This window comes from Lithobates pipiens, unplaced genomic scaffold (genome assembly GCF_037356315.1).
Source record: "Lithobates pipiens isolate NorthernLeopardFrog02 unplaced genomic scaffold, aLitPip1_a1.2 Scaffold_30, whole genome shotgun sequence".
NCBI classification, from domain to species: Eukaryota; Metazoa; Chordata; class Amphibia; order Anura; family Ranidae; genus Lithobates; species Lithobates pipiens.
Window position 1 is genome coordinate 91958806 of NW_027507791.1, and position 13638 is coordinate 91972443.

At 41.9% G+C, this 13638-nt stretch overlaps 1 protein-coding gene across 4 annotated transcripts in view; it reads right to left on the bottom strand.

Moving 5' to 3' along the window:
- Positions 1–13638, bottom strand: part of SIPA1L1 (signal induced proliferation associated 1 like 1) — a 407147-nt gene that overhangs the window by 317180 nt on the left and 76329 nt on the right. The window lies entirely within an intron of this gene.

Sequence of the window (13638 nt, forward strand, 5' to 3'; positions counted from 1 at the left end):
GGTCAAATCATCTATTTCCCTTAATGCAGTTTACCAATCCTAGGATAAGAGACAAGACAAGTCAAATCCTTCATATCAAATATAAACTGCCTTATCCTGCCTCATGGCTTCACAATCCCCTACTAGCTGCTACCGGTTTAATTAATACTTTTGATGCATAGTTGGCATATATCCCTAAAGCAGAACCTCACTGCATCTGAGCACCACAAACCAAAAATGCTATTTAATTCATTTTTAATATTCAAAGAATACTCCCCCATCCACCCATGTCTCTGTGCTTTATTTTAGTGAGAAATCTCCCTGAAAAACACCCCCTAGCATTTCTGGGAGTGGCCATCTTGAGTAAGGGCAAATTATTCATGTAGCATTTACTTCCTGCCCTTAGCCCACGAATGCATGCAGAAGAGTGTGCTTAGCTGAGAAAACCCCTCCTCCCCTTCTGAAGACTCCTGGAACGTTTGACATAATTTGCCTAGGCAGGAAACCAGAAAGTAACTGAAGAAATGAAAAAAAAAAAAAAAAAAAAAAGTTTAAAAACAAGTAATTACCGTATTTATCGGCATATAACACGCACTTTTTTCCCCTTAAAATCGGGGGAAAATCATGGGTGCGTGTTATACGCCGATCCGATCTGCCTTCTGTGGAGCGCCGCTGACATTTACCGAGCTGAGCCGAGTGTACTGTGTACTCCGCTCTCAGTCACGCCCAGTCCCGCCTCTTAGCCTTTACGTCCCGCCATTGGCCCAGTGTTGTGTCCATCACAGGAGCCAGGACAAGGGGCGGGACGGGGGGCGTTACTGCGAGCAGAGCCGAGTAGCCGAGTGTCGGCTGCGGGAGGAGCCGAAGATCTCGACGGCGGTGGCGGGAGGAGCCGAAGATCTCGACGGCGGCGGCGGGAGGAGCCGAAGATCACGGCGGGAGGAGCTGAAGATGGCGGCGGCGGCGCTAAATTTAAAACTAACCATACTGCAATTTTGTGGAGGGCTGCAGGGGGACAGTGGAGGGCTGCAGGGGGACAGTGGAAGGCTGCAGGGGGACAGTGGAAGGCTGCAGGGGGACAGTGGAAGGCTGCAGGGGGACAGTGGAAGGCTGCAGGGGGACAGTGGAAGGCTGCAGGGGGACAGTGGAAGGCTACATTGATGGGCATTTAAAATGTAAGTTTTTTTCCTTAAACTTCCCTCCTAAACTTGGGGTGCGTGTTATACGCCGTCGCGTGTTATACGCCGATAAATACGGTAGTATATATTTTCCTATCCATTTACCAACGCTGAAGACATGAGGATTAAAAATAATCAATGTTGATATGGAGAGAGAAGTTCCACTTTAAAAGACATGTTTCAACTTACACCCATAAACCAACCCTAAGCAACCCTCCCCCCACAGATGCCCACCTACCTCTTGTGGACAGTGAGGGTGGCAGCCTGCTGACATGTATACATCATCCACCCAGAACTGTTCTCAGTGCTGTCTGTGCAGGCACTTTATCTCACTATAGATTTGAATGGGTTGTGCCCAGATTGTCGGAGAATGCCCCTTAAGGCCTCATGCACGCTGGGCGTTAAAATAACGTTATAAAAACGCCAGTAGCTTTGTAGTGAGTTTTTTTTTTACGTTTTTCAAAGTTTTTGGAATAGCAAAAAGCTCCTCCCAGAACCCACTATTTTTTTTGTTTTGTTTTTTAAAGCCAAAAAACGCCTCAGCCAAAAACTTCTGATAACAGCCTATGCTGTCACCATCCTTTTGGAAAGTTTCCTGGGGAATGCAAAGCAGGCAAAACCTTTCAAAAAGACACTAGTCCACTGAAAGTGTCTTCTTACAAGAGCTGGGCTGCTCTGTATTCGCCAAGATCTACCACGAAGGATTGTAATGCCATCTTCGCCTAAGCACCATGGCTGGAAAACCGAGGTAAGCACGAACCCTGATCTTTTTTCTTTAAGGGCAAATTTACACCTATGTGTCGCAGTAATGCACATGTTATGGCAAAGTCTGTTACATGCATTGACTCATTGCAGTGCCATTCATTTAGAATAGCATGACAACACACTGAGGCAACGCACATAAGTTGGAATGCAACAGGCATTGACATGGATACAGGCTTTTGCTACTTCTATGGCTGGCTATATGCCCCCAACCTGCAGTACCTTGGGTGTGGGAAAATTGAGTGAATTTTTCACTAGCCATGTGCACTTTACACAAACGCCCATGTGTATGTCTAAATGTTCAAGTAACACTTTTTTTGACACTGTATGTCTGCGGTGAGCTCTGTAGGAACTGAAACGGGGGGGGGTTAATATAACTTTAGTAAGAACATTGCAAGCAATACACTCAAGAATAACTGTGGCAGTTAAAGGATGTTGAGGAGTCTACGTTCTCCTGCTTTCCACTATTCAGCTTTCCAAACCTAGCCACACTTTCCACCAAGCTCCTCTCCTGACAGAACACAGAACACAAAATCAGCTAACCAGCATAAACGTAGTAAAAAGGATCACAGAAATCTTCCCGACATGTTAGAGTCTAGGCAGCTGGCCACAGTAACTTTTATTGATACTTCAGGCTCAATTCACAACCTAAAAATTAAAAAGATGGGTGCGGCGCCAACTACAATATCATACACTATCAAACCTGATGCTGCTCCTAAAATTAGTGATAACTAATAAAATGTGAAACAGTAAAGGGCACAACAGTGGTGTAATAACAAACAGAATAATATCAAGTGAATATGAATTAATGTAAAATAAAACTTCATATTTATATCAAACATTGCTGTAAGCAATAAATTGTGAATCTTCTGAATATGCTCAAAACACTGTGTCATCAAAGTGCAAATGCGTCAAAGTGCTTCACCCAAAGTGGTATATCAAAAAAACGCTCACCAGATTGTATCGGCCACCAAGCAACCCTCAGACATGTAATAAGCAGAAACGTTTCTTTCATCCGATGTTCCCTTCATAGATTTTGCAGCTTAGGTCCGCTGTCTGTGGATCAACCAGATCTCAATCCAAGCGGGAATGGTTATTTATATATGTAACTCCTTATTAAAATCAGCTCACATCCAAATCTTCCAAAACATCTGAAAATGGTGGCTCCACATAAGAAGCCACAGAATGGCAGGGCTAATGTAATAAAGTCTTTTTTAATGGCTTAAAAACACTTACAGATCCAGTCCGTTTGGTGTAAGGTACATCAAAAACGAGATACAGCTGAAAAGGGGAGACGAAGCCGGTCCGGCATCATGCGAGCGCGCGTGATACTCATCCTGCGTCTTAACTGTGTATGGGAAGCAGAGGACTCGTGTGTTTGCGTGTCGAGCCTCACTTTCAATATATTTCACGCTCGTGCTCGCGACATCAGGTAATTTTACGTTAATTTAATTCACATTGATTTATATTCACTTGATATTATTCAGCTTGTTTGTTATTGCACTACTGTTGCGCTCTTTACTGTTTCACATTCAATTCACAACCTAACACACCAGGATAAGGATCCACTTTCAAAAGAATGATAGTTATTTTAAGTCAAGCCCCAAAAAATGTGAAAATAAAAGTCATGAGTATTTTGCAATTCGGAATTGCTATTAAAAATAAGATTGTTTACAAGGCAACTGAATTATATTCAACCTGAGACCTTCAGGAGGCCAGCAGACCACACACACTTGGGCAAGCCTCTATAGCAGGGGTGCTCAACCCTTTGAAGGGCAAAGGTATGTTTTACGTAGACAAGTAGGATGTAGGATCAGATGTACCTGCTCATACCTCACTGACCACATTGGGTCTCGGGGAGCATACATTTAATATTTTTGGGCTAAAATCCTGCAGTTGCATAGACTTTTCTATGCTACCACTGTTTAAAAAGGTAAGCAGGCAAAATATCATCTTTCAGTGACAAATATATTGACCTTTTCTCTGCCTCTAAATGGTAACTGGACGTGGGCCACAAGGAAATGAAATGGTTCAAAATTTCAAATTTTTATTTCGAATAGCATATTGAAGATTTTAAACAATCACGATCATCATTTTCCTTGGGATCAATACCTGTCGAATGTTTACCCACTATTGCATCTTGTGGGTGTGGTGCACTTTCTGAAACGGCCCCAAAATTCCTGCATTCAGGAAACTCCCCAAACCCGCAGGATATAATAGACGTTTATGGCTCAGTGCAGCTAACCCGCAGGGAATAAGCAGGTGCATGGTGCTGCACCTGTGGATCAGTGTGAAAGCAGCCTAATAGTCGTTAACCCTTTTATAGGTGCTAATATGCCCACTGCAAAAGATTATGCCCGGTATGTGTGTTGTTAAATAGGCTGACCTTCCCTTCCTCTTGCAGCTGCTGTTTAAATCACTTTTGAGACTGCTAGAGAGAATTAAAAGTAGAGTTCACTTGGTATCACTATGCCAGGGGCATTAGCCGTCACTATAGCGAAAGCTTCAGTGGCTCCTGCTCCCTCTGCAGCCGCCTGCTCCCTCTGCTGTCAGCGCTGGCTCACTGCACTCTGATCCTTTGGGATGGTGGGTAAGCAAGCCCAGATTGTGATCAAAGGGTTGCCGACCCCAGGCATGCCCTTCCCTGGTCTGAAGTTGTGGACGGGTTCAGCACTCCTGCTCTATAGCAAAATGGAATTGTTGTGCTTCAAAAGCACCTAAGGCACCATTTCAAAGTCAGTTCTACAAAACAAATTAGCTTATCAAGATTTTAAAAAGTGTTAACGTAATTATTGTTGTGATGTACAGTAGAATGATAATTTTCAGGTGTGGACACTAACCATACTCCATAGATTCTGTCAAGCTCAAAATCTGCCTACACAAAATGAGGAGGAGGGTGACTGCCATAGAATCCAGGCAACTGGAGATGTAGGTGTTGGAAAGGAAATAATCCAAGAAATAGTTTAACTTTTTCCAAGCCAGCAGTAAAAGAGAACATTTCAAGATTTGCTGTATGCAAGCTCTTCATGACAATAATTAGACCGCTAAAAATACACTGAACGGCTGGGCTCTGTCAGAGTATTGAAAGGACCGGATGTGCAAAGCTTATTGAGCGATTAATTGATCACAGAATGTTATAATGCAGCTCGGCATTGTATGCAATACATATTCGAAAACAATAACAGTGTTACTTAAAGAAGCCTGGATAAAATCAAGCAAAAGAAAATGTAATACAAAGAAGATATTTACAGCAATGCAATGTTATATTTCAAACATGGATATAATCAATCTCATCTTTCCAAAGCTTTAAAGGAGAAATCAAAATCAAAGTCAACTACTACCAGTATATATAAGCAATAGATAAAAGGAGATGATCCGAGGGGCTCTAAGATATCATGAACCTCATCCCGTTTAGTGAAATATAAGCAATTTATCTGAAGGAAGCCGCAAATAAATGGTTTCATTGCAGAATCAAATTATATTGTCTGAAAGATCTACCTGAAGCCACCAATTTACTGATCCAGCAACACACTGCTACCAGTGGGAGGATTTTGCACCCGTTTCATCCAAATGCCAGGTGGAAATAGACTTATTTCATGACAAACCAAAAAGCAGATACAAATCCAGCAGCATGCATACTGTATTCTCTATAAATCCTTTTCTCCTACAGGAGTTTAAACAGCAGAAAAACATGGTAAAAGCGCATTCACGTGTCTGGTGTTAATGCATTCTATTGGCCAGAATTGTAATTCACTCTGCCCATTAGAATGTATTAATATGCAAACACACAAACACGCTTGAGCATTTATGTTCAAAAGCTCTGCTCCTGCAAGCAACTTTGGTGGGGTTTTTGGTCTCTAAACTCCTGTAAATGCCTATAGTGTGCATGGACACGTAGGCAAACAGAGAGGCATTTAGAGGCAGAGAACAGGCATTCACAATACATTTATCATTGAAAGCTGACATTTTGCCTGCTTGCCATTTAAACAGTGGTAGCATAGAAAAGTCTATGCAGATGTAGGATCTTAGCCCAAAAATATCAAATGTATGCTCCCCAAGACCCAAGGTCAGCGAGGTATGAGCAGGTACATCTGATCCTACACTGGTCTACAAAATAGAAAGACTAGGACTCATTCACAGGAATTTTCCAACAATGCAGGAAATCTGTGTGCAATAAGTGTTTCTATGAGGTGGACAAGCCATCGCCGTATACCAAGTTATATGTAGATTGAATGTCAATGAGAGCATACTTTGATTGTTTTCTGGTCACCCTAAGGCAGTGATGGCGAACCTTGGCACCCCAGATGTTTTGGAACTACATTTCCCATGATGCTCAACTACATTGCAGAGTGCATGAGCATCATGGGAAATGTAGTTCCAAAACATCTGGGGTGCCAAGGTTCGCCATCACTGCCCTAAGGTATGTACACCAGCCATGTACCCTTATAAAATAGAAAAGTATATGTTTGTGTGTCTGTCAGGTAGGTAAATTTGACATATTCTCTACTTCCCAGTCCCATACTAATGGATAATTAATGGATAGACTAAGGTAAGATCTTTGGCTGACCCGTACATCCATTACAACTTAGATAAGAGTTTGTAAATGTTTATATACACTGAAACAAGAACCTGCTGGTTTGTGGTGTAAAGAATGTAGTCTCCATGGGTCATCCATCACCATGGGAATGTACTGTTGATATAAGCCTGCCAAAATAGTCTGGATGTGCTTGATTTAGAGAAACTGGAAATTCATTTTCCCATATGTATTGCAAACCACTCTTTATTGGAATTATTTTCATGAGTTTTGAATTAAGTCGTTGTGAATTAAATTGCAGCTTGGTAGACGAATATCAAAATTCATACGCGATGGGGTTAACAAATCTCAGATAAGTTTGAAACGTTGAATTATTTTAGGTTTAATTCAGCAAGTATACAAAACATTGAGCCACATTTTCTACCATTTATCTTGCCCCCTCTGGTTGGCCCAGTACGGTATATTGAAAGAACAAAACGTTCATTCACACATCACAATAAAGCACTATGTACACAGAATTGGTCAGGTCTATGTTGCACTTTTCTAAAAGGCTTACATCTATTGCTTTAATTGTATACCAAGGACAGGACACAGTATGTATAAAAACAATGAAAAATAGGAATGTTGCCAATAGCAACCACTTCTTTCATGATCCATAAATCAAGATTTTTGGTTTACCTTTGGAGTAGATCACAAGGCACAAACTATTTTTCATAAGACTCAGATATTCATGACTTATTCGGTTATGCTTCTACCTTCAGGTGAACAGACATTGGCCAAAACAAAAGGCAGGAATCCCTGACCAGCCATAACTCCTCCTAGCTCAGCTAAGCCTAAATTGTGTAGAAAACAAGGAGGGCTCGGAAAGGAGAGGGATCTCTGTGATGTACTCCAAGAGGATGGCTTTACAAGTAAGAGTAGTGAATATCTAAATGGTAAAACTACAAACCTGAACAACCAAAAGTTTGAGGCTGAATGGCACAGAATCGACACGCCTAGCGGAATGGACCTTGCCTAGGAATGAGAAACCTTGCCCTTAATCCCACAGGTCTGAAAAATGAACCAACTAATCCACCTAGAAATAGCAGATCAAGAGGCGGTCTGACCCTTACAAGAGCCCTCAGGCAGAACAAACAAGAAATGAAACAAGACTGAAAAAAAGTAGACTTCAGATAACTGGAACAGCTCGAATAACATCCAAAGACTGCAGCATCTGTTCCTTAAAGCAGAGTTGCACCCTTAACGTTTTTTTAAAAAAAATCAACAGCTACAAACACTGTAGCTACTGACTTTTATTAAGGACACTTACCTGTCCAGGGAGCCCGTGTTGCCATTGTAACTAAAGTAAACCGGCAGTGAAATCTTCAGGCTTCACAGCCGGTGAGTCACACGGCACTTTCTGAATGGCTTAAGGAGTCCTGACCCCATTACATGCCACAACTTGGATGTCACAGTAGTATTGCCAGAGCCGCGGACAGGCGGGGGAGAGAACAGAGGGTTCGGGAGGCCACATCGCTGGACCATGGGACAGGCAAGTGTCTTTTTATTAAAAGTCAGCAGCTATACTTTTTGATGCTGCTGACTTTTAATAAACAAAAACAAACAAGTGGAACTCCATTTTGCATTAAAAATAATCTCACTCACTTAAAAAGTGCACTAATTCGGTGCACTACAGGGTACAGGCATTCACAAACACTGCTGCTAGGAGGTCAGGAGGGATAGAATCCACAACTGCCAAATTTTCATTGGGGGCTGGGATTCTCAGCCCCACCCGCTGACGGTAGCCATCAGATCAGGAGAGGCAGGCCTGGCTCAGAATTCCCTGCTGACATCAGGAGAGACGAGAGAGGCGGGCCAGGCAGTCACATGAGCGGCGTGTGCACACACTGAAAAATGCAGTACGAAGCTTTTAAAAAGCACATACAGTGAGACACTTAATGGATTGTAACAAGGGATTTATTAAGTAATTTTAAACTATACACTCGTAGTGCTCTCCCAGGAGGGGCAGGGCAAGTCAAGATGATGTTACTCGACGAACGATTTTTCCGGTCGCAGCATCAATGCCGCATCAGGTACACCCGAATGCTGATGCATCAATGTTGCGATTAATTTCAGCATACAAAAATGCATATCCAAAAATGAATGGTGGTCTTTAGTTTAAGACCAAGTAATAAAGTTGGCTGAAACTCTGCTTTAAGCTAGGTACACACGATCATCTTTTTTGTTCAGCCCAGTGGGATGAACAAAAAAAAAAAAAAAAAAAATTATTATTATTGTGTTCTGATATTACGATTCAACATAATGTTTAAGAAACAAACTAATGTCACTTCTATTTTGATTAGGCTGTTGACGAGCATAATTTGATACAGAGCAACCGCTAACTGAATTTTTAGTAATTCCTCGGTAAACCATTTGTTACCGTTCTTACCACAGCACTTTTACATCTTTAATTGCTCCTGGTATCTGCTCCCTAACTGTTGTTTTTCTGAACTTCTGGTCACTAAAGAAAAATATAGTTAACAATGGATAGTGCAATCTCCAGCATGTCAGCTTGGTAAAGGGAAGGTTGGGTGGAGCAATGGGTGTTAAAGCAACCCTGACCATTTCTTATCAAAATCCAAAAGTTCCCAAAAATTGAAGGGGTGATATTCTCACCTTTCCAATGGCCCTATGTGTCCTCCCTTCCCTCTATCCCAGTGCTGAAGCCACTGTTAGGCTTCTTACATTTCTGGAAGTGTCAGATGCCTGCATCCCTTGCAGCACACCGTTTATTCTTCCTTTGACCCCTATTTCACTGCAGCGTCCTGTAGTCCAACACTCTTGGAAGCATTGATTGCAGAAATGTAATGACAGGAGGATGCAGCCCTGAAGTGGAACAATGCTAGAAGATACAGGCCTTCAAAAGAGGAAAATATATCAGCTTTTCTATTGAAGGCTTCTTGGATTTCAATACGTAACCGATAGGGTTCCTTTTATGAAAGTGTCAGGGTCACATTAAGGGGTGCCCATAAATGTTAAAGTCTGAATGATGTGCAGGCATCCAACTAGTCTCAAGCACTAGCGTTGTGCACTTTGCTCCTAAAACGCAAACATTTTCTTGGCTGAAAGCTTGTGTTTAATAATGGAGAGAAAAGGGAGAGGACAAAAACCGCTCTGGTAGACTGTAAAGCCGCGTACACACGGGCGGACTGTCTGGCCAACTTAGTCCGCCGAAACACATTTCAGCGGACAGTCCGCTCGTGTGTGGGCTTCAGCGGACTTTTTCAGCGTGCAGTCTGGCGGACTAAGTATTTCGGAATTTCCGTAATACTGTCCGTCATACTTTGGTTTCAGCGGACAATCCGCTCGTGAGTAGGCTAGTTCGACGGACTAAGTATGGCGCATGCTCAGAAAGGGTTTACACGGCGGAAGGTTGCATTGCTGTGTATTGGACGTCCTATTTCTAGTCCCGTCGTACGTGCTGTACACGTCATCGCGCAAGCTTTCAACGGACTGTTTGTTCATCCGTGTGTGGGCAAGTCTGTTCATTCGAAAGTATGACGGACTGTCCGTCGGATTGTCTGACGGACTAAGTTGGCCATACAGTCCGCTCGTGTGTACGCGGCTTAACACTTATGGGAATGAACCATAGCAATTGGGACAGGTCATTTAATTAGTAACAATCAATCCAGAGGACTAGTGGTTGGTTGGTAACTGTGCAAAGGACCTGCAGATATGATACTGTACACAAACAGGTCTGAAAAAATGACTATCACCACTTTTCTACAGGTAACTTACGTTATTGTGAAAAGCCCTTTTTACAAAGGTCATAAGGATCAGCAGATGTACAACAAAACCAAAACGGACTTGGACCATAGTTATTTAAAACAGCTGGTATTTTCCCGGGATTTTGATTCCAGCATACAATTTAGAATTGGGTGACATTGCCGAAACACAGTTGCTAGGATACCTTATGACGCAGAGATTAGAATGAAATATACAGTAAAAGCAAAATAAAAAGAAAAGATTCTGTTTAAACATATATGTTATGCTCCAACACTTGGAGGCTTCAATACAATTCTGGAAAAAAAAATGGCAATACAAACGTGATGCAGGTTCCAACAAGATTACAGTAATTGTGTTACAGGAAGAGCAGCCGGGAAATCAAAGGAAGAGAATGAATAGGTCAGTGTTACACAGCTGATCGGTGACCTTCTCTGTGCCGTACACACTGTGGCGTAGTTGCAGCCAGCAGGCATTCAGCCTACAGTATGTAAAAGGTGACTTTCAGCAACACATTTACATAAAAGCATGTAGGAAAAATAATTAACATGAAAGTACTTTGAAATTAAATGGCAGAGAGCAGATGGCAGCGTTATTAAATAGTAAAGAAGGCTTTTCAGTTAAGTTACAGTATGGTCAGTAAATTCAAGATTCACTATAGTTGGGATGCCAACGGATACTTATTTATGTAGTGCCATGTCTATGTGGGCAACAAAGAAAAGTTAATGGTACACACTAATCAAAACTGAAAATTAAAGCGACATTAAACCCCGAACTGTAATATATTACATCTTACCAATCCTTAGATGTGGTGGCTGTATTAGTCTTCATTTTTTAGGCCTTTCCCCCTCTATTTTCACCTGGTGATCTGGCCAGTAACACATCTCCTATATTAGAATTCCCCCACTCTGGATGAGGGAGCATAGGGGCACCTTTGAACAGCATGCATGTGGGGGGGAGGGGGGAATGTTAGATGTACTGGCAGGTTTAGATGCACTAACAAGTTGATGCCATCTCCAGCTATATTCATTGTTTTCTGCTCCAGTTGTTCTCTCTTCCTCTTGCTTGATGGTTACTATTTGGGGATTTACCAATGCATTGTACGTACCTATACACGAACATGCGTTATGCTTTGTATAAGCTTTAATAAAGATGTATTGAAAGTGAAGCTGAACTTCAGCTCACACCTTCTAAGCAGTTACAGCAAATAGTTGTGTTCCTTTTGGGATAAAGGTTTGATATGATAGAAGCTGATCATTGTAAGCACCCCTGCCAGTAAATGGTTTGTCTCAACCCTGTAACTGCTACATCTGCAGAACAGCTTGGTCTGTTAAAAAAAAAAAAAAAAAAAGCACACAGACTTATTGGCTGGATCATCAGGTGAAAATAAAGGAAAGAAAGCCTAAAAAGAAAATGAATGCAGCCAGCGCATCTAAAAATTGGTAAGCTGCAATATTCTATAGGTTTTCCTTTGGGTTAATTACCACTTTAAAATCTGAAAAGCATGAGAAGCTGAGCTTCATTTTGTCATCTAGGCAGAAGCATTGGCACCAGTCCTTTTGCTGATAATCAAGTGAACTGAGAACCCCTTTGCTTCCGTGTTTTGGTGCCCTCAAGTACCGGAAAAACACTGCATGTGCCAAAATAGTGGCATGAGAAAGCCCTTTCCAACTAGAAAAAGATCGCTCCATTTTAATGAACGACAGAAAGGTACAGAATTTGGTGCTGATGCCTTACAACTATTTAGGTGTTACAAATGATATTTATGAATTTCACATTATGAAAAGTCCATGGCCTGTTACAATTACCGAGCTGTCATTTGATGTCCCGTGTTCTTCACAGCTAGCGATCTGATGTGATTCCTTTGTTTTTTGCACCTTGTGTCCAATACAGGTAATATTCTTCACAAGACTCCCAACACAGAGCATTAGTGTGACTATACTAGTTGTCCAAGATTTTACTATCAAACTATCTCTAATACCTTGCTACCTTTCCACCTGAAGTCCAACCCCACCCAAAACTTTCTATGTAGGCTTTAGCCCCCCGTTCCCATCGGCACGATTTAAAAAGGTCAAATTGCATGTTAAATCTGAGCCTATTGCCGACAAAAGGAACATCCCAATCGGTGCGCCGCCGCACGATTTCCAAAAGTAATTCCTGTACTACTTTTGGCGGGGGTGATTTCAATGGTCATCTGTGCATAAACCCCCACAGATGTCTTTCAAGTCGCACTGAAATGTGGTTTTAATATCATGCAAGTTCATTTCAAAGCCGTGTTCAGTGTGAACTAAGGATCGACCAATATCGTTTTTTCAGTGCCGATGTGATACCAACGTTTGGGCCACCTCTCCCGACGATATTTTTTGCCGATATTTTGTACATTTAAAAAAACTTTTTTTTTTTACACTGTCATTTTACATTTTTTTTGTTTTTATCACTGTTAGTGCTGTCACAAGGAATGTAAACATCCCTTGTGACAGTAATAGGCAGTGACAGGTACTCTTCATGGAGGGATCAGGGGTCTATAAGACACCAAACCCCTCCTGTGCACTTCAAAGTATTCAAAACACCAAAATTAACTTTTTGAATACTTTCTTTTTTAAAACTGGCGCCTTTAAGATGCCAGTAATCCGGGAAGTGATGTCATGACATCACTTCCAGGTTACTAGATCCGAGACCTGAACTAGGCATCGGCTTTGTTCGGGTTCTCGGCCAGCTGCCGGATGTGCCAGCTGGTTCCTCAGGCCTCCCGATGGAACGGACAAGCTGCTTGTAATAACAGCTGAGCGGTTGCTGAGCCGCATCGGTTGTAATTACAATAAAGCCAACTGTACGATCTAAAGAACGTTACTGGGGTGATGCATGCATCACCCCGGTAAAATTAAGCAATATCGGTAATAGCAGTCAGTTTTTCAACTGATACTTCTAAAAAAAGTGAATATCAACCGCCGATAATCGACCGCGCCGATAATCGACCGCACCGATAATCAGTCGATCCCTAGTGTGAACGAGGGCCAAGCCAAAAACTTGAAACTTATTGGAAGGCAACAAGAAACAGGTCCTGCTTCGAGCAAAAATATGAGGAGGGCAACCACATTGTAATTCACTGCACCTGAATAGGAGATGTGAAATTTGTAGCAGCACCTGCCTACTACAAGTATAAGAATGCCCCTAAAAGAAACACATATTAAAAAAAAAAAAATTTTTAAAACATGAGACGTGCATTTAAATGTGACAACAGCCTTTCATTCCGTGTGATGTTAGTTCACTAGGTGCCATAACAACGTTTCCTAACTGTTCACTAAATATCTTTCAGAGCTTATGACCTAAATTAATAGCAGAGATGTTTAGCGTATTACTCTAATCTTTTCAACCTTGTGTTCCAGCTGGTTGACGAGAGAGAAAAGCAGCAGACATGGCTAA